Source organism: Neoarius graeffei, chromosome 13, assembly GCF_027579695.1.
Source record: "Neoarius graeffei isolate fNeoGra1 chromosome 13, fNeoGra1.pri, whole genome shotgun sequence".
Classification (NCBI taxonomy): domain Eukaryota; kingdom Metazoa; phylum Chordata; class Actinopteri; order Siluriformes; family Ariidae; genus Neoarius; species Neoarius graeffei.
This window is the reverse complement of record NC_083581.1, coordinates 4,280,487-4,292,536: the sequence shown is the minus strand read 5'-3', so window position 1 is coordinate 4,292,536 and position 12,050 is coordinate 4,280,487. Positions and strand designations below refer to the sequence as shown.

The 12,050-nt window shown below is 41.2% G+C and overlaps 1 pseudogene; it reads right to left on the bottom strand.

Annotated features, from left to right (window-relative positions):
- LOC132897214 (secretagogin-like) overlaps positions 1-12,050 on the bottom strand; it is a 100,316-nt pseudogene that overhangs the window by 75,030 nt on the left and 13,236 nt on the right.

The following is a 12,050-nucleotide window of genomic DNA, read 5'->3' as shown; positions in this document are numbered from 1 at the left end:
AAGCTAGGCATTTAAACACAAGAAACAATATGTTCAGTGGATGCGATTCAAAGTTTATTCTAAAATAAAATAAAATAAAAATTATAAAAAAAAGTCCAACCCACAAACAGTATGTCTCATGTGTTTGGTGAAATTTTATTGTGAAAATAAAATAAAATAAAAAAATAAAATTGAGATTTTGATACTGTTAACGTCACATGTGCTGCATATGGTCAAAGTTCTGAAATCAAAGATTAAATAAATAAATCAGATCACAATCAGATCATTGATTTGCATGCCGATAATATTTGGCCTTGTGCACACGGTTTTCATTTACTCTAAGAACAATCATAAAAAAAGGAATAGAATAAAAAGATTCACATTCCTTTTACATCATGTCTAAGACTTTTGCTTGATGTTTATTCTGAAAATGAAAAATAAAATTTAAATCATAAAAATACGGATTTACACACTGTTAGTGTCGTGTGGAGTGAAAATGCTTAAACCTTATTCTGAAACAAACGAACAAGTGAAATATATTCCAAAATTCTTGGCTGATACAGTTTTTACACTCATGTTTGTGTTCGGTATGTGTGTGTGTGTGTGTGTGTGTGTGTGTGTGTGTGTGTGTGTGTGTGTGTGCGCGTGCATGTGTGTGGTCAATTCCAGAGTTAACCTTCGTTTAGATTTAATTGAACGTGAGTCATCTTCCTATTATCGCTGCGGAAAATCCCCTCGCTCGAGAATAAACTTTGTGTTTAAACCGCAGTCCACTGAAAACAAGCAGTGGGTGTCCGAGAGAGAGAGAGAGAGAGAGAGAGAGAGAGAGAGAGAGAGAGAATGAGAAAGTAAGAGAGAGTGAGAATGAGAGAGCGAGAGAGAGATGGAGAGAATGAGAGAGAGAGGGAGAGAGAGAGAGAGAGAGAGAGAGAGAGAGAGAGAGAGAGAGAGAGTGTGTGTTTACCACACTGTCTAATGATATCATGGCCAAAATTTCTCACACAATCCCTAAATAGTATCATTGCACTACTGTCTGTCTGTCTGTCTGTCTGTCTGTCTGTCTGTCTGTCTGATCATTCTGACTGGTCAGAAGGTGTTGATTAATTTTCTTTAAGAGCAGCTCTGACAGTCGCACAAGTTTCCATATAACAATGCACTTGTTCTTATATCATTATTGTTTCTATAGCAACAGCTCATTCACAGGGACTCGAACATCAGCCATCACCTAAACAAATCGGTGATGATGTGAACATTTCTGTCAGGAGTTTACACTTTGCAGTTTCTGAGTCATAAGTAGCTGGTAAAGGAACAACAGCTGGTGTTTATACCTGCTTGTTTCTGAAATGTTCCACAGCATAAATATAACATTTCAATCTTTAATAAATATCAAACTGTAATCATGGTATGCAACGATTCATGAAACATGCTCAGGGTGGGAAACGTGGAACTCGATGCACCAGGATATGGTGCATTGTACAGACCAAACGTTCTGATGACAAAATGAAAATTTCATACTTTATTATGTCCAGATATCAAACTGGAGGAAAAACTAAAAGAAGTGTATAAAGTTGTATGACAGTACATGAGTGTGATAGATGTATGGTCATGCCGCTTAGATCTGAAGACCACAAAAGGACCTCCAGCAAAAGAACTCTGACTGCTGTTAGTAAGAGTTTCCACACTGTTTCTTGTTCCTGAGAGCAGTTTTCATTTGAAATGGACCTTAAACAAACTTCTGGTTAACTTCAAGTACATGAGCTCATGTGAAAGTGAAAATTAGCTCATCTGAAAGTTACCCAGAGCGACAAGGGTTTTAGCCGCAACCTAAAATAACTTGCTGTTTATGGCTGTTTAAACAGAATGACTGGGTCAGACCACCAGCGTTGGTCACCGTTCCACACAGGATACATACCCACATCTTCTTAACACATCTCAAACCTCATTCTCAAAATCCCCTGCTTGGTTGCTGTTCATCTTTTGTCAGCCTGCTAATTGAGCTTTATTTCCACTAACTTCCAACACTGGGGATGGAGTCAGGTTTCCTTTCATTCATCACTCATTCTCCTCCAAGCTGGGTCAGATTTTATCTGCTTAGATTACTCCACTGCATGCCCTGCCATCCAGCCCAGAAGCTAGCCTGTGGCTATATACTGCTTCTCCATCTGAAGTCCATGGTGTACATTGTAGCTTATATGATGGACCATGAACAAGTCAGGCTGGACCACAAGCTCCTGCTGGTCTCATCAGATGAAGAACCCCCTGTAGATGTTCAAGCACTGGAAAAAGGAAACCATTTTACTGCTAGTATCAGAACAATAAGCCCAATCAAGCCCTCAGTAGCAAAGATGATCAATAATCAATACCTTGTTCATATTGGTGGGAAACCTAGATGAGGATATGAGGCAGTTCTCCACCAACTTGGTTTTCCCACAATGTCAAGTCTAGTTGGGGCAATCCATTCTGCTGGAAATGTGCAATTAATCCTACAAAATCTGCCTGGTGTGCCAGGGTCACTCTTTGACCCTGCTACTAATAAAACCCTGGATAGGAGTGCACAGGTATCACAATCACAAAATCAGCACACCATGTGGCCATTCCATTTGCCTTGCACAAGTCACGCACTCAGGTCCCTATCAGGTGACTAACTGCCCCCATCCATTTTATGGGGTGAGCCCTAATCTGTGACACCCCCTGTCCCAGAGCATATCGCTAAAAGGCAAGGGCTGCCAGTGGGATGGTTTACATCTGAAAAAAAAACAACATAAAACCTGCCCATGGAGCAGCACCTACATCAGGGCTCCAACAAAGTTCTTCCTCAGACTCGAGAAGAGGTACAGCCCACAGTGGAAAACAAAGGTTCTACTTAAGATACAATTTATGCAGAAATTTAAGAGGGATGAACTGGTTCCTAAAGATGATTTGCTTTCTGTATGTTAAGATTGTCAGAATTCAGCAAATAGACAGGTTTTTGCCCCAAATTAGGCAAAAAGACCTTGACTAGTGCTTTTGATGGTGGTCAGAACAGTGGAGCTGCTTTCTCCCTGAACAGATCGCTGGTATTGTCAGCCAGGTCACCTGTGCCTGTGGCCCCTCTATAGGACTCACTAATTGATCACTGTGACCCAACACTTCTGAACACAACATCTAGTACTCAGGTATATTGTTGGGTGGAAACTTTTCCATACATGGTGCATTGTCTGATTTCTAAAACTAACTTTTCTTCATAAATGGTGAGTCCTCTAATCTGCTAAAAATGTACATAGATGCAATCTCAGTGTGTCATATAATCTTGGATGACATCTCAGTGGGGTCTCAAACTTGTGATGTCATTTATAAGCGGTGTTGCATGACTATCTATCATGTTTCACAAAGATTCTGGCACAAGAGCTTGGTCTTGGGGAAGCTCCTTGGGGAAGCCAGGGCCTCATGGTTAGAGAAGCAGCTTTGGGGCCAAAAGGTCACTGGTTTGATTCCATAGACCAGCAGGAATGGCCGAAGTGCCCTTGGGCAAGGCACCTAACCCCCAACTGCTCCCTAGGCTGCTCTGGGTATGTTATACATTGCTCTGGATAAGAATGTCTGCTAAACGCCTGTAAAGGGAAGCTGTGGTCTAATGGCTAGATAAGCAGCTTTGGAATCAGAAGGTTGCTGGTTTGATTCCTTGGACCAGCAGGAATGGCTGAAGTGCCCTTGAACAAGGCACCTAACCCCAGACTGCTCTGGGTATGTTGTATGCTTCTCTGGATAAGAGCATCTACTAAATACCTGTAAAGGAATGTCTTGTGCTGCAATTCCTTAAAACCCTTCATTGGGAGCATTTACAAAAAGTCTAACAGAAATTAATGTCTCTGAAAACAGTTTTTTTTTGCTCCTGGTTACTTCATACTTGGTAGCTGATGACTCTTGAGTGATCCTAAGCTTGTAAGATAACAGAGATTTTGCCCCAAGATCACATTACCTAATTTGTAAATGAATCAAGTGACCTTCCAGGCTCCAGAGTATTCAACGGCATCGGCATAACTTAGGAACTGCGACATGACCTCATAAAGTAAACAAGGATGGGAAATCTCTTTTCACGCATCTAACTACATCCTGTGTACTTCCCCGCTACAATTCCCACACATCAAAGACTTGGGTGTGGTCTTGCAGGTTGTGGTTTCTTTCTGGAACTTTCCCCAATAAGCTTTTCAGCTTTGTACCACCAAAGCACTGAAAGCTTTAAACCAACCACCCATAATGTATTCAGCTAATTAGGGTGATACATTTGTTGCCTTGTTTCAAATTCCGTATATAATTATCACAAATGTAACAGAACTCATCCCATGTGTAAGGTGTTTCTTTCCCAAATGGAAAGAACACGAAATAAATGAAGTGTACGTAGGTTTTTGGGTTTTACATTGTGCCCACTTGCGAAAGGTATACATAAGGAACGAGAGAGGAAAAACAGACGAAGAGGGGAAAGTAAAAATATCAGCAGAAAGCTTGTTTTTCTGTGGTGTAGTGTGTTTATTTAAAGTGGGTAGGAAAGCAGGAAGAGTGTGGGGAGTTTGTGGGTAGAGAGATAGAGAAAAGGATGATGAGGAAGGGAGGGATGGTGGGCTCTTTTTTTCTGGGGAGAGAGAAAGAGAGTGGAGGGAGGAGGGAGGGTTTTTGGGAGAGCTTTGATGGGGGTGTGTTTTTGCTGTGTGTTGCGGAGAAGGCGTGTGAATCTGAGGTATTAATCTTCCTTGTCAGAGAAGCCCAGATGGAGCGAGGCACAAAGCTGGACTCAGCAGTCTTGTTGGGCACAGGGAGCGAGGGATGAAAAAGAGAGGGAACGAGGGATGAGTGAGGGCATAGCAAGTCTGGCATCTCGGGAACAGAGGGCAAAGTGGAGCAAATTAGCTAATGAAATTAGCTGGAAGGGCCCAAGTGCGCAAAGCCCAATCGTCTTAATTAGCAAGATGGCCTGTAGCCCTTTACATCTTCAATACACACTCATGTACGCATATTTACAGCTTAAGCATTATTAAGGCAATCAGACAACCGTGCCAGGCAGCTGATCACGGAGACTCTGCCAACCAGATCTTGTGCAATGGTGCGATGGTACCTGCATTTTTATGAAGTTTCTTGTTTAATTGGCTGCTTTCAGGACCTTTGTTGCTATCAGACATAATAACTTTTCACACTCTGCCTACCTGGCATTTATTTCTTCACTCCTGTATACTAGGGCAGCACTGTGGTGTCGTGGCTAGCACTGTTGCCTCATGGCAAGAAGGTTCTGAGTTTGAGCCCAGTGGCTGATGGAGGCCTTTCTATGTGGAGTTTGCATGTTCTCTCCGTGTCTGTGTGGGTTTCCTCTGGGTGCTCCGGTTTCCCCCACAGTCCAAAGACATGCAGGTTAGGCTAATTCGTGGCTCTAAATTGACCGTAGGTGTGAATGGTTGTTTGTCTCTAGGTTTCAGTGACTTGTCCAGGGTGTACCCCACCTCTTGTTCATAGTCAGCTGGGATAGGCTCCAGTTTGCCTGTGACCCTGCACAAGACAAGAAGTTATGGATAATGGATGGATGGAATGGATGGATACCGCATATAGTTTAGGGTCATGTTCAGAGTTGAAGTCTAAAGTCCTTCCCACACCATGCCCTGGTCTTCCCAGGCAGTCTCCTGTCCCAGTACTAATCAGGCCCTTAAGGTGCATTGGGCGGCGCTGATCTCTGCTTCTATAGCAGCTTGTCTTTACAGTTAGGGTTACGGGGGGGCTGGTCCTCTGGTAACTGTGAGAGTTTGACTCCCTACTCCCATCTGTTTTGCAGTGTGCCTTGCCAGATGGGAGTAGGTACCATTTTTATGATGGTCTTTGGTATGACCCGACTGTGAGTAGAACTTGTGATCTCACAATTGAGAGGTGGACATGCTAACTCAGAGTTGAAGACCTAAGTCCAAAAGTGACATCAAATTTTATCCAGGGAAAGTTCCTTGTGTTCAGTGTGTCAGACAGTGGCGTTGGACTTAGTACTGCTCCAAGGTCAGAATCACTCGTAACTGAGACACGCCTCTGTTTTAATCAAACTCTGCCCAGTTTGCATAACTGACCCTCACCAAACGTCTGAATAGTGTGTAAGCATTAAATCCTTACTACATCATGTAATTCATCTTTAAATAAGGATGACATTGGCCAACTTCTTTGAATGATTAATGGTTCTAGCCTTTCGATAGGGTTCCTAGAAGAACTGTCTTGATTGACGTCACAGTGGGGCAACAGCACGACTCTGAACTGGTCCAGCTCCTGGGCCCGAGAGACTCGACCTGACCAGCTCCATCATGTCTTTGATGAATCTGTCCACCTCAGGCCCCTCCAGAGTGCCCATCTTACTAACATCATAATAAGTGAAGATCTTTTCAATGTCTTGTTTTCTCTCCTCCTGAGAGTTCGCGTCAGTCTTGAACTGCAACAGGAAGTTCTCTTGGAGAGCCAGGATTATCGCTAAATCAGTCAGATCCAAGCAGCCATCTTTGTTATTTCTATTCTTTAAGTTCGTTTCTTAAGACACGTATTTTTTATCGTGTGACGTTCTATCGGTGATGTTCACACCTCCATAGAGTACATCAGCTGATAAGGCACGTCACCACTCGACATCTGGTGACTGTTTTGAAGAAGGCGGAAGTGTTCGCTGAAACTGTCAACAAATGAGGTAACATACTAAAAAATACGTGTCTTAAGAAACGAACTTAAAGAATAGTTATAATAATCAGACATAATGAATTTTCACTACATAGCCATCTTTGTTCTTGTCGAATATATTCATCATGGTGTCTGTGTATTCATCCAGCTTGCCAGAGGACACTTCCTTTTTGTGCTGTTGAAAAAGATCCTTCAGGAAATTCCTCAGTTCTGCTGCAGATATATATCCACTGCTGTCTGCATCATACTTCCTCCAGATCTTCATAAACTCCACACTGTTGTCCAGAGGAGCTTATGATGGAATAGCAACAGGAAGTTTTCTTCTTCTGGTAGGATCATAATGGCAAGTTCCTGGTCTTGAGAACCAACACTGTAATATACAGCTCACACAATACAATATGTGACACATGACAGGAACAGAGCCTTTAATTCGAGTTTGACAAGAGAAGGTTTCTCATTCACCAAAGATTCCAATTAGTTGCTTGGGATAATATGGAGAATGTAACAAACCCAGAAGAAAAGTTCTTATTCTTGTTCATGATCACAAAACACTCCTTTTACAAACTTGTAGGTAGGTGATGTTTTGTTAGCTGGTTAATTTTTAACCAGAAAACTCTTCTAACAATTGACAACCCAAATATCATCGAAGGTATGGAGATATACTTATTTTTTCAGTTCGGTGAAAAGAATGATTGGGTTTCTGACAGCAAGAAGGACAATTTCATCCAAATAAGAAAGAAAGAAAGCAGCTTTCAGGAGTGTGGGAATAAAACAGCAAACCTCTGTCTTCTTTAGGCCTCTGTGTTGGGTCGTTGGATGCTTTCACAAGTATTTTTTATTTGTTTATGTATGTTCTAAAAGAAGAAGGTCTAATCAGAGCACCTTTGCAGCTGATCTTCATGAATTCAGCCTGCTTTTGACACAATTTTGTTGTGACTGACAATCCTCCAACGTTGGGCCTGAAGATGAACATTGGGAATGATGAACAGGCCTTGTAACATGACAATCAAAGAACAGTAATGTAGCATCTTGGATGTCCCACAACATCCTGATGAAAAGTCTTGCAAGACAGAACTATTAGTTCACCCATCCAACAGGTGATGAGTTTATGCCATCACGTGTTGTCTGTCATCCATTGTCCATCCATCGTCATCCACATTTCATGAAAATCGCTTGTTCCCTCTCAATTCTTCACCGATGTTTATTTGTTTTGGCAGGAAGGTAGGTCTGCCTGGGGTGCATATGGCTTCTACTCAAGTTTGCATAATTTCAATTAATAACGAAGATATGGAATAATTAATCGATCCCTAACGCACAGTTTCCACATGAAACACTTCTCCCTCAATTCTTCACCGATTTTGATTCTTTCTGGCATGAAGGTAGGGGTACCTAGGGTGCATACAGTATAACTTCTACCTACTCCGGCCCCATCTAGTCCAGAAGGAACAATCTAAAGTGGGCCACCTTGCACAGTTCTACTCTCAAATATTCGAGCTAGACTGGTTGAGCGACACCATCATTGACGGTGTCGTTTTATGTTCTTGCTTAGCTTGATGACTCCTACAACATGTTCCTTGACATTCCTTCTGTCTCCATGACTGACAGTTTCTTGACCCTCCTTCCCAATGACATGCAAGGACCTGAACAATGATTGGTTGAAGTCAAACTTGTAGTGTTTCCAGTCTCCCGACCAAGACACGGCAAAAATTTATGTCACTATGATGGACTAATCTGACATGAAGACCATCGTGAAAGACAAAAATGTCATGTAGTCCGATCCTGGAATTAGTGGTGAGTAAACTAGCCTAGCCTACCTTAGATTGTCCTCTAGATTAGATTATGAGTAGATTGACTGCTCTCTAAAGGATCATCAGTAAAGCCAGTGAAATAAAGACTGGCGTCACTAAGATAACGGGGAAGACGTTTACCTCCAATATAGCTTTGGAAACGTTGGAAAAAACTCTTCATTTTCTCAATGAAGAATAATTTTCACTGTCCTCCAACTTGGTTTGCTGTAGAATCACATCAAAAAACCCCACACTAGATTTTTGTAGCTCTGCTTCTGCCCTGTAACTGACGTTGGCCTTGCGGCTGCAATCGACCTGAACAAACTGCCCCTTTAAGGATTTGTGCTTTACGTTGACACTGGACTTCGTGAGCTGCATCTCGCTGATGCTGGACATTCTTTCATATTAAAGTCTGATCTCGGCAGGGGAACAGGAGCCTTTTCTGTTTGTTTGTACCTAATCATGCAGAAAAAGCAGCCAAAACTTGTACTGCACTGCAAAATACAAGAGGCCAAGCTGCTTCTGCATATGGCGAAGTTCAGCTCCATAATCAGTCATCGTTATGTGGAGGTGTGCGTCGGCGGATACCTGTAGAGCGAACCGTAGGTGAAGCGCTGAGCTACGGTGTAGGGGGTCGTTTAACAGACGTAAAGGATGTTCGCTGATCTGTTGGGTGATGAATAGATCATTTCTGTACAGCGATAGCAGAAATATTACATGGATTTTATAAATCCATGATTATTTTTTCGTAAGTTTGTAATTAGAACTGGATTTTTAAATTTCTCCTGAAGTCATATCATGTTAGATTTTGCTCTGAACAAAGGTTTTAGGTCTTAGTCCCCATATTTTATGAGAATACTCTAGAACAGTGATTCTCAAACTGTGGTACGCGTACCTAGTGGTACGCGGGCTTCATTCTAGTGGTACGCCAAAGAATCACTTAATTAAATATAAATTAAAAAAAAAGTGAAATACTATCCATAATATCCGAATGGATGAAAATATCTTATCAACCGATGACAAGAAAATGAAAGGAGATACAAATTAAGTTAATAATTTTAAAAAGTTTGCAAGTGCTTCTGGGTAGCCATACGTGGCGTACGTACGCATTCCCGCCGGTTCCGCTGACAGACGGTTATCTGCCATTGGTAGACTAGGCTGTGATGGGAAAAGGTGGAGGTGGCTTTGCTAATTATGACGAGTACGACAAAATTACTGTCGTGGCTTAAATCCGCGAATGGGAGCGTGGATCAGGAGAGAGGGAGAACTGAAGAGGACGTGTGTGAGCCGAGCGCGGATGCTAACGACAGTGGCAAAACCAGCCCCAGAACTGCTAGCAAATGGCAGAAACCAGTAAGGAGGAAGTATGACGAAAAATACATAAAACTGGGATTCATTTGGAGCGGGACAGAGGAGCTGCCCAGGCCGCAGTGTGTTGTATGCGGGGACGTTCTGAGCAATGAGTCCATGAAATCGTCGCATCTCAAACGGCATCTTACAACCAAACACACAGCACTAAAGGACAAACCAATGGATTTTTTTTTACAAAAACGTGATGAACTGAAGCAGTCCAAGTCCACCATTTTGTCCTATGGTACACCTGTAGCCAAAGCACAGGAAGCTTCATATCGTGCCAGCCTCCTGATCGCCAGAGCCGGTAAGCCGCACACAATCGTGGAACTGCTGTGTTTGCCATTAGCCAGAGAGATGACACGTATCATGTGTGGAGAGAAAGCTGCCAGAGAGTTAAACTTGGTGCCGCTTTCAAATATGAAGCTAGCAGCTGGATGAGAAACCCTTTCAACATCGACACCTCTCACATGGCCTCAATGGACTTAACTGTTGTTGAGCAGGAGAGGTTAATAGAGCTGTCTTGTGATGAAACACTGAAGGCATCTTTCAGAAAGCACACTCTGTTGGACTTTTGGATAAAGCAGTACAGTGAATACCCTGTGCTTTCTGACAAGGCTGTGCGATTTCTCCTTCCTTTTGTGACCACCTACCTGTGTGAGAGAGGCTTCTCTTCACTTGCTGTCATAAAAACAAAGCACAGAAGCAGGGTGGATGCTGAGCCAAACCTGAGACTGAAGCTGACCTCCATTGACCCAGACGTTGCAGGACTGTGCTCACAGAGGCATGCACACCCATCACATTAAGCTCAGTAAGTTGTCAATCAATAGTCAGTCAGTCAATAGTCTGTGTATATTTAATATTATAAGCTGTTATTCTTAATGCTTTTCCTCACTTTTGTTTTATTCTTAATCTTATTGTTCTTCCTCTGTTTGTGGGTGTGTGCTTCTGTTTCAGAAAGCAGTCACTGGAGTTAAGAAACGGCAAGAACTGCAGCTATGCATAGCCTGTTTTGATTTTTTTCAAGTACATCAAGTACAGTCCTTTTTTTTTACTTAACATTTAAGTACAGTACAGTTATTTAACTTTTAAGTACATTTTCATTTAATCTTTAAGAACTGTCTTTTAATATTTATTTTAGTACAATGTTTATTTCACTTTCATGTGCAATTAATTTTATTTGATTCATTATTTAAGTACAGTGTTTTATTTTCCTATATTTAAACACAGTGTTACTGTTCAAAGTACTGTGCGTAATGTTACAGTGGCCAACAATATTAAATATACTTGTTAAATAAAACCTCCGCCTTGTTTTTAATGAATACTTAGGCCTACTACGCTACTGTATTTTAATGTTGGTCATTATGGTGGTACTTGGACAGCCAAGTATTTTCTGAGGTGGTACTTGGTGAAAAAAGTTTGAGAACCACTGCTCTAGAACTCTTCTCACGGCTGTTCTGTGATCATAAAATGGATGAAAATAAAGTTCTTACAAAACACTCCAGAACACACACACAAAGAAAGAAACTCAAGTCACACCACAGTGCCGCTGAATTCTTGACTCTGATTGGTCAGAAAGTGACCAATCACATGACATCACATTTATAAATATCATTTCATTTATTACTTTTTAAAAAAAATTTTTTTCAAAAAAGCAGTTTTGTTTAATCTCCTGAGACTTTTCTAGACTGTCGCGAATTAGAAAGATATAACAAGCAAAATTTCTCAACATGTTAATAATTGTTGAAATTTTTACAAAAAAAAATCCTAACCAAATGTCTTACTTTATGATGAGTGTCTTCAGAGTGAAATAAGCATTTTAATTCTGACAATATTCGCGGTTTTATTAATGCAGTAATTTCTGAATACTGAATCAGACAAAGCATAAATTTGCATAAATAAATGCTCGAATAATAAAAAAACCCCGACGTATAATATCAGAATAACAGAGTTCACTTTCAGAGTTTAAAAAAACCTTCAAGCAATTCATATTTTTTCTTGTGCAGTTAACAACTAGCTAGAGACATGACAGGATTTTTTAAAAACTTATTTTCAATTTAAATATCCAATAATAGTGTGTCACATGATTGTCGTTTGTCTTTAGTGGGTGTGGCCTGTCCAGTGTTTGAGATGAGAAACAGACTTAGCTTCTAAATCTAACTGAACAAATTAAACATCAGACTAATCAGCATGAAATCTTTTTTCTCATCTCATCTCATTATCTCTAGCCACTTTATCCTGTTCTACAGGGTCGCAGGCAAGCTGGAGCCT